Source organism: Chinchilla lanigera, unplaced genomic scaffold (genome assembly GCF_000276665.1).
Source record: "Chinchilla lanigera isolate Chin_1 unplaced genomic scaffold, ChiLan1.0 scaffold00073, whole genome shotgun sequence".
Taxonomy (NCBI): Eukaryota; Metazoa; Chordata; class Mammalia; order Rodentia; family Chinchillidae; genus Chinchilla; species Chinchilla lanigera.
In genome coordinates, this window is record NW_004955474.1 from 9,520,388 (window position 1) to 9,534,946 (window position 14,559).

Below are 14,559 nucleotides of genomic sequence, written 5' to 3' on the forward strand. Positions count from 1 at the left end.
GAAATTTATGAAGAAAATTATTAAAATTAAAGTGGATGTTTCAAATTAGATTTTTTTTTGTCTTTTTGAGACAGGATCTCGCTATGCAGTTCAGGCTGACCTTGAGCTCACTTTGTAGCCCAGGCTGGCCTCGAACACCCAACGATCCTCCTGCCTCAGCCTCCCGAGTGCTGGGATTACAGGCGTGCTCCACCATGCCCAGCTTCAAATTAGCTTTAATGAGCTTTTTTATGCCCTCATAAATAAACTATAGATTGTTTTATTTTGTAATATTGTATTAAAAAATTTAAGGTCACTTTTGATGTTTCCAAGCTTTAATCACTTAAGAATATTTATAATAGTATTGGTAGATAAACTATATTATTTTATGGTATTTGATATGTAACTCAGTGCTTAATCTCACTGTATAATATTTGGCAATGAAAATTTCTAGCATTTCCTAAAATATTTAAAAGTGTAGAGTTTATTGTGCCCTAATGACAATTATACAAAAACTTATCTGTTGATTGGATAACAGCTCAATTAAAATCTCAACAGAGGTTAAGAAATCTGACTGATATTTAAAAAGAAAAAGACAAAAAGAGCCCCAAAATTTTGAAAATTAATGTGGGACCTTCTCACCTGCTGTCTATAGTCATGGTAGAGTTATTGGGGTTCATACAGTGTAATGTGGTATTAGTACCCAGAAAAGACAATTAAAACAAGAAAAAAATTAGAGAATAGCGTAACACATGTTTGTACATAGGAAAATTTTACATGTGATGAAAGATTTTATTTATGTTAAATCAAAGGAGGATGATAAGTCTATTGAAAAACTAGTCCTTTCAACTAGATGAAAGATGGAGGTAGATACAGTAATATATCTAATTCACACTGTACACAAATGTTTAGTGGGCAATAATGGAGAAGAAAAACACTCATAAAATAAATGTGACTAAACTATCTTTGTTAAAGGAAGCAAGTAAAAATGATAAAGTTGGCTGCCTAAAAATTAATTCTTAAACAAAAAGTATAAAATAGTTTTAAAAGCAATGTCACAAGGGGAAACATATTTTCGCTGCATGAAAACAAAAAAGGATCAATGCAAATAAAGAGAAACAGCAACTAATCAATAATAAAGTCGGTTAAACGGTATGATAACTAAGAAGTCAAGATGATTAATAAATGTGTGAAAGATGTTCAGACTTGCTAGTATTTAAGAAAACAAAAGTCAAACAATATCAAAATCCTCAAGAGATTGTTAAAAGTTAAAAAGACATATAAGACTAAGAATTCGGGGCTGGGGATTTAGCTCAATGGCAAAGCACCTGCCTGGCAAGGGCAAGGTCATGAGTTTGGTTCCCGGTATCGGAGAAAAAAAAAAAAAAAAAAAAAAAAGACCAAGAATTCATAAAAACAGGGAACTTTACCCATTGCTGAGGGAGGATAAAAGGGCATGGCCACTGTGGAGAATGTGTAAAGTTGACTGACCAATTCTTCTTCTGCCTTTATGTTATAGAGAAAGTCATGTGTTATCATAAGAACACTCATTGAAGCAATTTTAGATCACTTTTATTTTTAATTTTTATTTTGAAATAATTACAGATACACAGGAACTTGTAAAGATAGTACAGAGAAATTTACTGTACTGTTCACCAAATTTCCCAAAATGTCATTAATAATCAAAAGTCATACATGATAATATTAGAATTTGTAATTTTAAATACAAAATCAAGCATCCAAATAATACTTATGATTACATGTTAACTTTCTAACATTATGACTTTTCATAGTATTTTTAGAAAAATATGAGAATAGAAATGCTAAGTATTTGATTTAACTCAGTGACTATCTTCGAAGAGGAAGGGAGAGTGTGCTGTGGAAATTCAGTTGGGAAAATTAGATATATATGCAATATTTTACTTAAAATAATTTAACATTCATGTGTAAAATGTAAGAATTGGTAGCAACAGCAGGATAATAATTATGTCTGTTGTATGATTTTATTGTTTCCTTTGAACTTCCTACTTTTCTTTTTTTTTTTTTTTTTTTTTTTTTCAGTTTTTCTCCAGTACTGGGAACCGAACTCACACCCTTGTGCTTGCCAGGCAGGCGCTTTTGCCGCTGAGCTAAATCCCCAGACCCCTTCCTACTTTTCATAATAAAAATAAGTGAAAAATACCAGACATGCTTAAAATATAATTTTGTTATTTGGAGTTAAGTCCCAAAATGCAAGGTAATTACTAATTATTTACCTTTATTACATGCAAGTAGATGCATCAAATAAATGTAAATTATAAATGCAAATTGTTTTTAAAATTTTAAAATTATATAGGTTTTAAACATTTTAAAATATTCTCCCAAGTAATGCGTTTGTGCAAGCATAGTTATCCTCTTTTTTAAAAAAGTAAAAAAGGAAAAGCAAAATATTTAAAAACTAGTAGTGACTTGTAAGAGAAATGCATATCAGAAACTTCAATAAGTTATTGAAATTGGGAGTTGGCAAAGCATTTACTCTTTAGGCAGAACACAGGTAAACACAGCCTGAAACACATGTGCTGTTACCAGGAAGAAGCAAATAGGACTGATAGAATTCCAGAGGGAAATCAAACTGAAAAAATCCAAAACAGTGGAGGAGTAAGAAACAAGCCCACAAGCAGGAAATCAAATGCATCTAATGTAGAAAGTTCAGATTCTATACTGAAGAAACTGAATAAAATATCTGAGGTGCATCAGGAGTTTTGGGAGTCCCACAGCGGAATTACTGATTCCAAAGAAATCCTGTCAAGTCCAGTTCCTGTGAAGTCAACATGTTCTCTGACCTTTTTCTTGTGGTGTGCTCCAGTGTGAATCAACAACCACAGGTGACTTGGCACCTCAAAGAAAGCCTGCAACATAAAAGAAACAAACAAAAGAAGATAGATGCTTTGCCATAAAGGAAAGTAAAACTCACATGATTTGCTAACTAATATCTTCAGCAAAATTTGAGACAATTTTGTACCCACAAATGAAGAACAGGGTGCTATGAAAAGGGAAGATAGGTTAAGAAAGTGCTGGGTATTGAACGTATATTTTTGTTTTTGTGGTGCTGGGGATCAGATCCAGGGTGTTACACATGCTAGCCAAGTGTTCTACCACTGAACTACATTCTGGCCTGAAAATATGTTTTTTTTGAAAAGTGCATCTGAATGGTTAGAAAGAAGAGCAGGGAGAACAGATGGAGGAGGAGGACAAGGGGCATGATCGTATGAGTAAAAGTCTTCCCAGACAGGGAAGAGAGAAAGTAGAGAGCGCTGGGCACGGTGATGCACGTCTGTAATCCCAGCACTCAGGAGGCTGAGGCAGGAGCATAGTTGCGAGTTCGAGGCCATCCTGGGCTACAAAGTGAGCTCAAGGCCAGCCTGAACTGCATAGCGAGACTCTGTCTCAAAAAGACAAAATAAATAAATAAATAAATAAATAAGAAAGTAGAGAGCAAGGATGTAGAGAATATTCATGGTGGTGAGGTACAGATGATCATGCTATCAAAGGCTGAGGAAGACCAGCAATGTTCTAAGTGAAACTCATGATATTATGGCTGGTTGTGTTGCCAGTTGTCTGATTTGGCTTTGAAAACCTCACTTCCATTTTCTTTCCGCTCATTCAAGAACAGTGTATTCTTTCTCTGCTGAAACCACCCAATGTTATTTTCAGGTCATTATAGGAAAAGTCTCAAAGTGCTAGCATACATGCCCTTCCAAATTATACTTGAGTAATGAGACCGAATTGAATCATTGTGCTTTAAAAATATTCTAATGGTCAAACTATATATTCCTAATTTACTTCTAGAGAGCTAGATTTCTTTTTAAATAGGGAAAACTACTATATCTTTCATAGCAAGAAATAGGCTTCTGCCTCTTAATGTACACAAAATAAGTAATTTCTCTAAATAGGGAAGAATATGAATACTAGGTTTTCAACCGCTACGGAAGATCACATCTCAGTATGATACAAAGTGCAGAACTGAATATATGTTTGTTATCAAATAAATGAATCTCAAAAAGGAATCTGAAAATTAAATATGAAAATACTTAAAAACAAAATAATGAAACCTATATGGACAAATATGTTTTTATTTTAATTTTCTTAAAGCTACAATTTGTTGGAAAATTTTGTTGAATATAAAACTTTAAAAAATTTAAATGTTTTCTATCTAACTGTGGAAAATATGTAAACAGATAATGTATAGTATATGTACATACATATATATGTATATGAGTGTCTATCATATACATGAAGCCATGCACATAGGAAGAATGTAGACTCTATGGTTCAGAATGCTAGTTCAGAGGTCAGAACTATACAACAAATTGTGATGCTGGATCTTGGGGATCTCCTTTTATGTATAAGGCAAAATTTTGACAAGATAAAATAACTACTTTTTATTTTAATAATCTATGATTCTTAGTGAATCAGTGGATCAATTGGTGAATGCATGTGAGGTGGGGTATGTACGTAAGGTAAGGCTGGAGGAGTTATCCAAAACTATTTTGGAATTTATCATAGACTCTTTTTGGTTGTTCATTTACCAAGGAATCCTCTCCCCTCCATTTTTTGTTAATGTTCCCTTTCCCTGGTATACTAATTTTTCTTTACTCCAACCATTGATTCGTGCAAGATTGAACAGCAGTACATATCAGTGGTGTCCCTGAGACCTTAGCTGAATCATAATAGTGCTATAGCCCCCTAACCACTCTGCTGGGTCCAAAAGGAAGGAGTGACACTTGAGCTGAGTAATCAGAACCTTTATTGGCATCATTCAGATTAAAGCCAGGAGGAAGTTGATTCTTCCCGCTAGAATTGCTAAACATATTATGATTTCATCTTCTCTATAGACCTCTAGGATATGGAAGAAACTTGCTGCTATGAAGAGAAAATGTGGGTGTAATTGAGAGAAAGCCTAAAGTAAAAGATGGCGAAAAAGTGGAAGAATCCTGGTAACATTAAGAGTCTAGCTCCATCTCTCCAGTCAGATGCAGTGCAGCCTTTATTTTCTGTTTTGTCTTAGCATAAAATGGATTTCATTTGCTCACAGAGAATAGTACTTGTCAACCCTGTATCTTACGATACAAGTATTCATAGAAGAGAGCAAAATAATTTAGTTAAATAGCCTCTATTTGGCATAATTGTTAAGTTCTCTGATCAGTGTATGGGTTATGAACATTCTTTCTCCAAACTTGGAACAGTAGGCATAGCTCAAGGAACATGCCAAAAGTAAATAAAGTTGAATATTTGCAAGTAAACTATATTAAAATAGTTCTCTTATATTATCTTTAGAAATACAGAATTGCATATTCAGCAACTAGCATTTTGCCTAGAGTATGTCAGATATTCAATGAAAATTTGTCCCTCTCCCCATTAAAAGTATTTTATCATAACACACAAAGAGGGCTAGTCTTCTTCACAATATATACACAGGTATACATTTATCATTAGTCTCTATCTTGGTTTGAAACCACCATTTGTATTTGACAATAAGGAAAATGATACTTTTTCCAATACTTAAAATTAATGATGCAGTATGAATTCTTCATAATTTCATAATATGTCAGTGTATGCATCTGGGTTGAGGATGTACTAGACTAACAATTTGTCCACAATCATTTTGTTTTCCTATTTTGTTAATCTATAATTCCTCGTATACCAGAAATAGAAGGAAAAGAAACAGAATTGAAATTGAGGGCTTTAAAAAGATAGTACTTATTTTTAAGTACATAGAAACATTTCCATTACATCTTTGGAATCTAAACAGCCAGTCCTTACCCTGATATCTGACATTTCAAAAAAGATATCGCCAATTAAAATTTGGCCAGAATCAGGACTTATTACTTATATTCCTGAACCCGATATTGATCAGTAAAATGAATGGTATTGGATATTCCAAACCTCCTTTATTCGTCTGATTTGGGCTATCCTATAATAGTCCCTATGGATTGTTTCAAAGAGTGAAGTGTGTAGGAGAATTCTGTGAGTCTCATCAGGGTCAGATCCACTCAATAAAGCAAAGAATTACCTTTGGGACTTTCTAAATTCTTCCTTAGTATTCCTATTCAACCGTAAGGATTTCCCTTTCCTATCCATAACAAGGTTATCCCTTAGTTGGGACTCACACCTAAGATTTTCTTCATTTCCTTGTTCTAGTACAGATTTGTATTCCTTGATTTCATTGAACTCATTATAAATTCCAGCCAAGCCAAAGAAACTTTTTTCGACAATGTCCCAAGATTCAAACATCACTTTTTCATCTCCTTATTTACTCGGTGTTGTGATATTTTGTTTTTTCATGAGCTACTTTTACCACTATCAGATACTAATAGTGAATAACTGCCAGGTAGTTACCACACCTTTTTATTTTGATAGGAGCATCTGACCATGATTTAAGACATTGTTATCCAATACTTAGACTTGCAATCCTACCACAGGGAGCCTTCAGGCCAGTTAAGAGAATATTTGGGAAACAGAAAAAAGAAGGAGTAATTTAAGTTTATCTAGAGTCTATCAAACTGTAATCTAACATGGGTTTTCAATCAATGACAGTTCATTACAAAACTTACAGCCTTGATTGAGCATTTCACCAATATCCCCAGCCTGTTATCTTTTCCATCATTTTTATTGCCATTTTATAAGCTGGGATTTGTGTTGAAATTTTCTACTCTGCTTTGGAAAGGCCAAGGGAGGGGGCGCTCCAGGAACAGCATTAAAAGCTGTAGCTCCAGCAGACATGACTGGGCTTCAAGATTGCCTCTGTGACCGAAGGGAAGCTTGCAGGTATTTCACACCATAGCTCTCACAAAGATCTTCCCACATGGCTTGCTTAGCTTTTACTTTCATTTTGTATTAAGCAAAAAGTCATTTGAGGGCTATTTAATGCTCTGGTTTGTGTTTTCCAATACCAGATAAAAGTTAAACAGATGAACCATTTGGGGGGTAAGGATTGGGAAATCCACGGCTGCTAAAATGCTTTAAAGTTCCAAAATGGTTTTGTTTTTTTAAACCCATTTTCCATGTTCCAGCAGCTGTGGGTTTTCCCAGGGCTCCCCCTGTGGCTCAAAAGGGAGCTGCTTAATGCTTAACAGATGAGCCAATTGAGTTTTTAAATGCAAAATTAAACTTAAAGTGCACAAAGAGCACAGGGGAATCCACAGCCAAGAATAGACAGGAGGAGTGGAGTAAGCTGTGAGCCCTAGGCTATAGGGAGACAGATTCTTCTATAACTAGCAGCAACTGGGAAGATAGTACAGGCATATTTACCTGTTAATCATTCCCACAATATGCTACAATTATACTCAATATTACTCAAAGAAACATTTTTCGTAACTATTAGCTTAAGATTCATTTATGTGTATCCATTTTTCTTTATGAATAGAAAAAAATGGACGAGTTATGTGGTGTATAAGAACAAATGTGTTGCAGTCTCCATCACGTTTGCTCTCAGTCATGGTGAGAGAATTTGGTTTCCTGGGCATCTTCATCATCACATCCTTTACTTCCAATGCCCAAGTCACCCTTCAGAGCTTGAGATTATTGAAATATTCTGCTTCAAATGTGAAGAGTTGGGTCAATCGTGAACTTTGATTGGGACACAACTTGCTAAGTCACTTGATAAACTTTTTGCCATGCATCTAAATATTTGAACATAAAGAAACTTTATATTTTAGTGCTTAAAAATTCAACCCAGAAGAAAGTTTTGGCTAACTTTGTTGAACGTGTTCTCTGATTCAAAATGAATCAGTCTAATAGTTTTAAAGAAAATCTCCATAGTAACTGACTAAATCCTTTGATTTTAGAAGATCCCAGTATCATCAAGCTTCACATATCAAAAGTGTAATTTCTTTATGATACAATTACTAAACTCCCAACCAAGGAAATACACATGAGAACCAGTCTCATGATTTCCATGAGTTTTTCATGGCAGTCAGGCTCATACAACCTTCCAAATATCTGGACTATACACATTGAAATCATGCATTTTTTAGCATTTCAAGAGGACGTGCTCCTGTCTATTCATTTTAATTGCATTTGAAGGACAACCAGGATAATTAGAATAATGTGAAAAATTTTTAGAAAAACACAAATCTAATGTAAAACTCATTGCTCAAATCACTGATATGCAGCTTTATATTTGGAAAACCCTAAAAACTCTTAAATAGCTTACTTTTTGAAGAAATAATTTTAATGGACGCGAACCAAAAAGGATATTTTCATGGTAGCTGAAACTCTCAGTTAGGAACTGAGAAAATGCTAGAAAACTATAAGTTTACATTTGATATATTATCAGGTCCAGCAGTGACTAGTGAAATCATTAGTTTCAGTAAGTTTACAAGCATGCACATATATACACATAGCTATATCTGTCTGTACACATACACAGCTTTCTAAAGCAGCCTATTCAATCACAAGCTGCACTCCTTGGCATTTTTGCCTCTTAAATTTTCCATATCAATTATATTTTAAGGTTTGAGAACTATTATAACCCAGGGCCATCATCTTTCAGAACAGAACAAGTCAAAAAAACACTCCCCCTCAAAAAAACTTACTAAAACTAGGTATTATTTGGAATTTGTCTTCACATTCATGCTTACATGTCTCAATCTTAATTGTTTAAGGGAACAGTTGTGTCACATTATATTTAAAGTATCAGTTCTGCAAGGCAGTTTCTAAAAAAATGGGTTCCTGGTGTGCATCCGTGCCTCTCTGTTCAGAGATGTGTGCCTCTTAGGTAATTCAGTGCACTTGCGTCATTGCCCAGATCCAGTATGATCAGCTTTCCTGAAGGAAAGATCCTTACGAGTTTAGGCTCCTGTGAAAGCAATCATATGATTAATTGCTTTAGTGTGAACCTAGCCATTGTGATTAAAGCCTAAGATATGTGTTTAGGTAGAGCAGAGTTTCCATGCTCCCAGGCATTCTTTGGCGTATCTGGTACTTGCCAGGCCTTGAGAAGATATGCTGAGGCATCAGCATATTTCCCTGAGGAGCTGTAGTTTGGGAGATCATTCAATCAACAGATCATATTCAAAGAAACTGGGTTAATTTGAATATGCAATCATTGAATCACATATTCATATATATGCAACCTTTCTAAAAGGATGATCATCAGAATTCAGGTTTGAATAAACAAGAACATATTCAAAACTTGACATATTTTGTGCTTCAATTTAATGCTAATCTGTGCTCCCTCCCAAAGGATTTTCTACTTGTCAGTTAATGATGTCTATGTACTGCTTCTGGTATATGTTTCCTGGACAGAAATTAAAAAGAAGTCTGCTCTTGTTTCAATGAAATGTGATTCTTATCTTTTCACAATTCCAAATTTGGTCATTTCTATAGAATTTTGTTAACAGTGCTTAGGCCACATTTAAATATACATATGTTTATACATGTATATACATACATATGTACTTGTAAACACACATAGAAATGGGCAAGCATACATATACACACACATATATGAGTATGAATATATGTAATTGTTGCCATAAAAAAACTTTCAAAACTTTTGTTTACTTTCTTCTTGTTTTATGAAATTGCATATAATTAATTTATAACTATACCTTTTTTTTCTCCAGTGAAAAGTTAGCTTCAGACTTCATTTAATTTTTACCAGGAAATTCTAAATCATTAATCAGGTAGACACAATCCTTATTTTTTTTCATTACCCAACATAGTTTTGGCACTTTCACAAGTAGAGGCTAACATGCCTTGACACATAACAAACAGCTAGCCATGTTCCAGTAATTTAAATCCAACACCATTTTGAAGAGATTTTTAATATACTCATGAGAAAAACACAAGAGTAATTGATGATGGAATTACATAACTTGCTTCCTACTTTTCTTAAAGTCTATCTTTTCTTAAAGTCTATCTTTTCTTAAAGTCTCATCCATTATTACATTAAAAATAAAACTATCATTTGTCAATTGTACAGCAATGGACTTTGATTAATTTAATTATATGCTTCTGTATAACCTCATAAGGACTGACCTGTATATGTATAAAGCATTTCAGAAAACTGACCTCCTTGGAAACAGATGTAGGTAGTAAGATTTACCATTTTAAGAAATGTTAACAAAGGAGTGGGCTGTATTATGGTATATTTCTGATCATTTGCCTTGTTCGCCAAGAAGTTGCTTCATTTTCAGGGTGGATCTTGAATGCTAACAGCAGATAAATCATGTGCAAAGCTGGGTGCTTGCAAGTCATGTTTGGCAATATATATATTCTCTGAGGGGGAAAATGTTACACAACGCATACAGCATCAGGTGCTTAATTTCAGAAATGGAATTTTTTTTCTTTTAAACTTGTTAGACTCCAAAATTCCTACCACTATAAAAATTTGCTCATGAAAAGGTTAGACATGAAAACTGAATGGAAAGCAATAGCAAACAAACCTCCCTACTGCAAACAATCAAATATGTAAATATTAAAATGAAGGCAACCCCCCCCATATAACTGATTAAATTGTCACTGCTGGAGATTACATGGGGTTTTATTCCCTTAACAGCCATATTCAATTGGACAGACAGAAAAATATATTGCCACAGACAAGACCCACCACCTGGGTACACTCTGCTTCCAGTTGCCTGCAGACATCTTATCCAAAACTTTGCAGCTACCCCTTTAAAGAAAGAAAAGTATTAGATGTGATCATTCATCACAGATAATCTGTAAAGTCCTTCCAAACTTGAAGATTCCAGTAAGGCAAAAACTCCTCCTACCACTTCTATATATTAGACTGAAGATAACTTCTTATGTAATCTTCGCCAGCACACCCTTTTATAGATGATAAACTCATTTCATTCATTTTGTATGAGACTTTAAACATACGTATAGTATATGTAAATAGATCTGTTATCTGTCTATCACAGACAATCCTCTCTGTGTCTGCACTTTATTTCTTAACTGATTAGTGTATATTTTTCTAGCTTATCAATTTTAACCCAAAATGCCCTGCCCCCTCTTCACCCCCTTTGCTCAATTGTCTCTTCCAGATGGATTTATTTGATTCTTACAAAAACTGGATATAGAAATGGAAGGATTACCTTTGCCTCTCTCACGCCTTGCCACGGTTCTGAATGGATTTCACCCTCCGCCTCCATGTAAGAGAAGTTGGTGCTCAGTGATGATGTCGCCTGCCTGTGTCATTCTGCACTGTAGGCTGAGCAGAGAGCTGCCTCCAGCTGCAGGCGAGGGGCCTTGGTGTTAAGGTTGCACAGAATCACTTTGTTTGGGAGATCATTCTTCAGCACAAAGAGAGAAAGCCCTAACCACAGGATTGTGTAGAAACTAAGAAAGACGGCTGGGTGATGTTTTTGAATTGGAGAAATCAAAAAACAAAACAAAGCATAGCAAAGCAAAGTAGAGAGCCGTAGGTGCTCCAGTGCAGTGACTAGTAAATAGGACCAAGTCTATTTGCCCTAAAATCTTCAGTAGATATATATGTGTTCCTTTGTCATACAGAAGGGAAGGAATTGATCCCCAAAGAATTTTTAGGTGGCTTGATGTGTGGCTGGAAACATTTGTGTTGCTGTCAGCAAAATGATTCCTGTGAACGTTCTTACTTGATAAGATCATTGCTATATCTCTTGGAACAACTGCAGTTTTCAAACTTTATCTTCACTGATTGGGTCAATGTACAAGCAAATTTCTCATTTCTGCCATTGCCTTGTCAAAACCCCCAAATTCTTTGCATTTGGAAACACACACACATATCATGCTTTTTCAAAACATCTCATTTTAATTTGAGAATTTTAAAAAATCATTGCTTTCTAATGTCTATGCCCTTTTCTCCATTCAGATATATCTTCGTACTGTCAGAATTGAAAGCACAGTTGTGTGTGTTCTACTGGCTTAAATAAATGCATCCTTGGAGCCTTTACTGTGTGTTTGTGTTTGCTTTTTTTTCAGTCTTTCCCATGTTTCTTTGTTTTTCTTTTGTCTTGTGCTCAAGACTTCCCAGGGTTTTTGTTTTATCACATTGTTCTCTGTGTATTGTTCAACTGTTCTTTGACAAAAGTTCCATATTTAATCTAATTTAATTGTTTTTGTTTCATTTCCCCTATAACTTTATATTGTTTTTATTTTTTTCTTCTACTGCGGTATTTTGTTTACTTATGAAAATACAATTCTAAAAGTCAAAGTAGTACTACATGAGTTTTTTTTTTTTTGCTGAGAGTACTTGTCTTTTAATATTTTGGCTTTTTGACTCACTTCCTTTCCCAGTTCTGTCCATTTTAAATTATCTTTTCATCTATTGGATTACCCTTTGCATTACTAACAACTTCTTTTAATTCTTTCCCTAGTGTCTTGATTTCTTAGTCATCTGGTCATTATTAAAATGTGGCACCATTTCTTCAAGCTTAGAATAAGCACTGTGCTCAGTTTCTTATATATTTTATTGAAGTGTAAGTATAGCCCTGAAAGGTATTATTCTCTTTCTCTGCAGGATAACATAGTAGATGACACAATGGATGACAGAGGTCTAATGACTAAGATATTGCCTTAAGACTACATAATAACTGTGAGAGCAAGGATTTGTTCTCAGAGTTACCTGGCACCAATTCACTTTTAACAAAACCACATTAAGGCCAAAACTCAAATTTTTTAGGTTCTGAAAGTATATATGGACTCTAGCTCAGTAGTAGTATGTGTGAGGCCTTAAGATTGATCCCCAGCACATAAAGACAGAGACAGAGACAGAGATAGAAAGAGAGACAGAAACAGAGGGAAAGGGAGGAAGAGAAGACTCCATTATTCGTATGTATTGTATGCTCTTCTACTTGAACAGATTACATAAAAACTGCTCTTAATATCTTCTTTTTCATGACATTTAACGGTGTTATATTTTGTGGTTTTAAATAAACTCTCTACTTTAGTTATCATCTTCAAATTTTTTTTTACTAAAAATAAGTCCAAGTTTTTGCTTGCATACCAGTCTTCTCATATTTTTATAACTGTAAACAAACTGTACAGCAAATTCCTACTAGTATAATAAACAAAAAATGGCAACTCTAGAAGCATGAAGAGGCAGGTTGCCTGCAAACCTCATAGAATTATATTAGGCTCTCCAATAATGACATCAGTGATCAAATATGTTTTTACAGTTGTCAAAGTAGTGGACCAGACATCTAATCCTGGTCTGCTTGCAGCTGGCTTTCCTCATCCTTCCCTCCCTGTGTTATATTTGCCTTTGGGGAGGATAAGAAAATTATGTGTTTTCTTAGGTTCCTAGTTCAGATTTAGGAATTCTCATACTTTTAGCTATAGTGGTAACTTACAAGTGTCATTCTCTAAACAAGTCACTTTGCAAATTCCATATATGCACCTTTTATTCATTATTGCTTTCTTCATCTTGTTTTTCTAATGGCATACTCATATATTTACTTGTAAGAAGCAGACATTTCTATTTAGTATTCTATTAGATGTCTCTGAAATTGCTACAGCTGTTGCCATGAAAAAAGGTGCGTTTCTAGATTTTGGACAGGAGCTCAGCAAAATTTCCTCTGATGGATTATAGTTCGGAAAGTTTTTCTTGTATTAAGCTACAATTAGTGCTTGTACACAGCACTCACCTGAGAAACTACAGAACAAAGTTGGTCATTAGCAGACTTGAAACAGCTGGGCAGTTTTGTCCACAAGGACAGGATAGCAGTAATGAAGTGAGGAAGAGGAGATACCTGGGTGTGAGGAAAGCTTGACACGAATTAGTCCTATCATTGGTCACATTTATGGCTGAACCAAATTTATCTCATTCCTCTTAACCTGTTGCTTACTTTGAACACTGGAGAAAATAATGTCTACTTCAAAGGTGTAGCAGAAAATTTTAATTGAGTAATAAATATAAAGCATTAAAGACAGAATTTGATATTTAATAAGCCAATATAAAAGAAAATGGTCATTGCCAGAATATTTATCTCTACTATCATCTGAGCAGTAGCTAATATTTGATTTCTCTTTACTTGTTTTGGTATAATGTACTGTGCTATAGAGGCCTTTTGTGCAGCTTTTGTGGAGCATTTGAAGCCCTAATATTTTCTTCTGATGGTGTTTTTCTCCCCCACATTATAATGACTTTATTACAATATAACTCCCATGACAACTTTAAGATGAAGACCAAATCTATGCTAACAGAAGCATACATGAACAGATTTTGATCATGTGTAGCATTTGGAATATATCTCTAATGAGAACTATTTAAAAGTGCAAACCATATAATAGATCTCTCCATCCTATATCAGTTTTTTCTGGTATTTATTTCTCTAATAGAAGTTACCAGAGCCAAGTTTGGCATACAGCAGATGTTCAGTACCTTACTACTAGTATGATTAACTGAACTGTGCTTATACATCTTATCTGCCTAACGCAAACCATAAATACATTAAGGGGTGCTGGGTGTGGTGGCATATGCCCGTAATCCCAGCACTTGGGAGGCTGAGGCAGGAGGATCGTTGCGAGTTCAAGACCAGCCTGGGCTACAAAGTGAGCTCAAGGCCAGCCTGAACTGAACTGCGTAGCGAGACCCTGTCTCAAAAAGACCAAAAA

General features: G+C 34.7%; 1 long non-coding RNA gene across 1 annotated transcript; it reads right to left on the bottom strand.

The window, feature by feature from the left end:
* Nucleotides 1–2,155: 2,155 nt before the first annotated feature.
* Nucleotides 2,156–11,224, bottom strand: LOC102016699. The gene is made up of 4 exons (XR_263602.1): nucleotides 11,061–11,224; nucleotides 10,574–10,636; nucleotides 8,641–8,818; nucleotides 2,156–2,867 (listed from the first exon to the last, which is right to left on the bottom strand). It is a non-coding gene; the product is annotated as an uncharacterized LOC102016699 (long non-coding RNA).
* Between the last annotated feature and the right edge of the window lie 3,335 nt (nucleotides 11,225–14,559).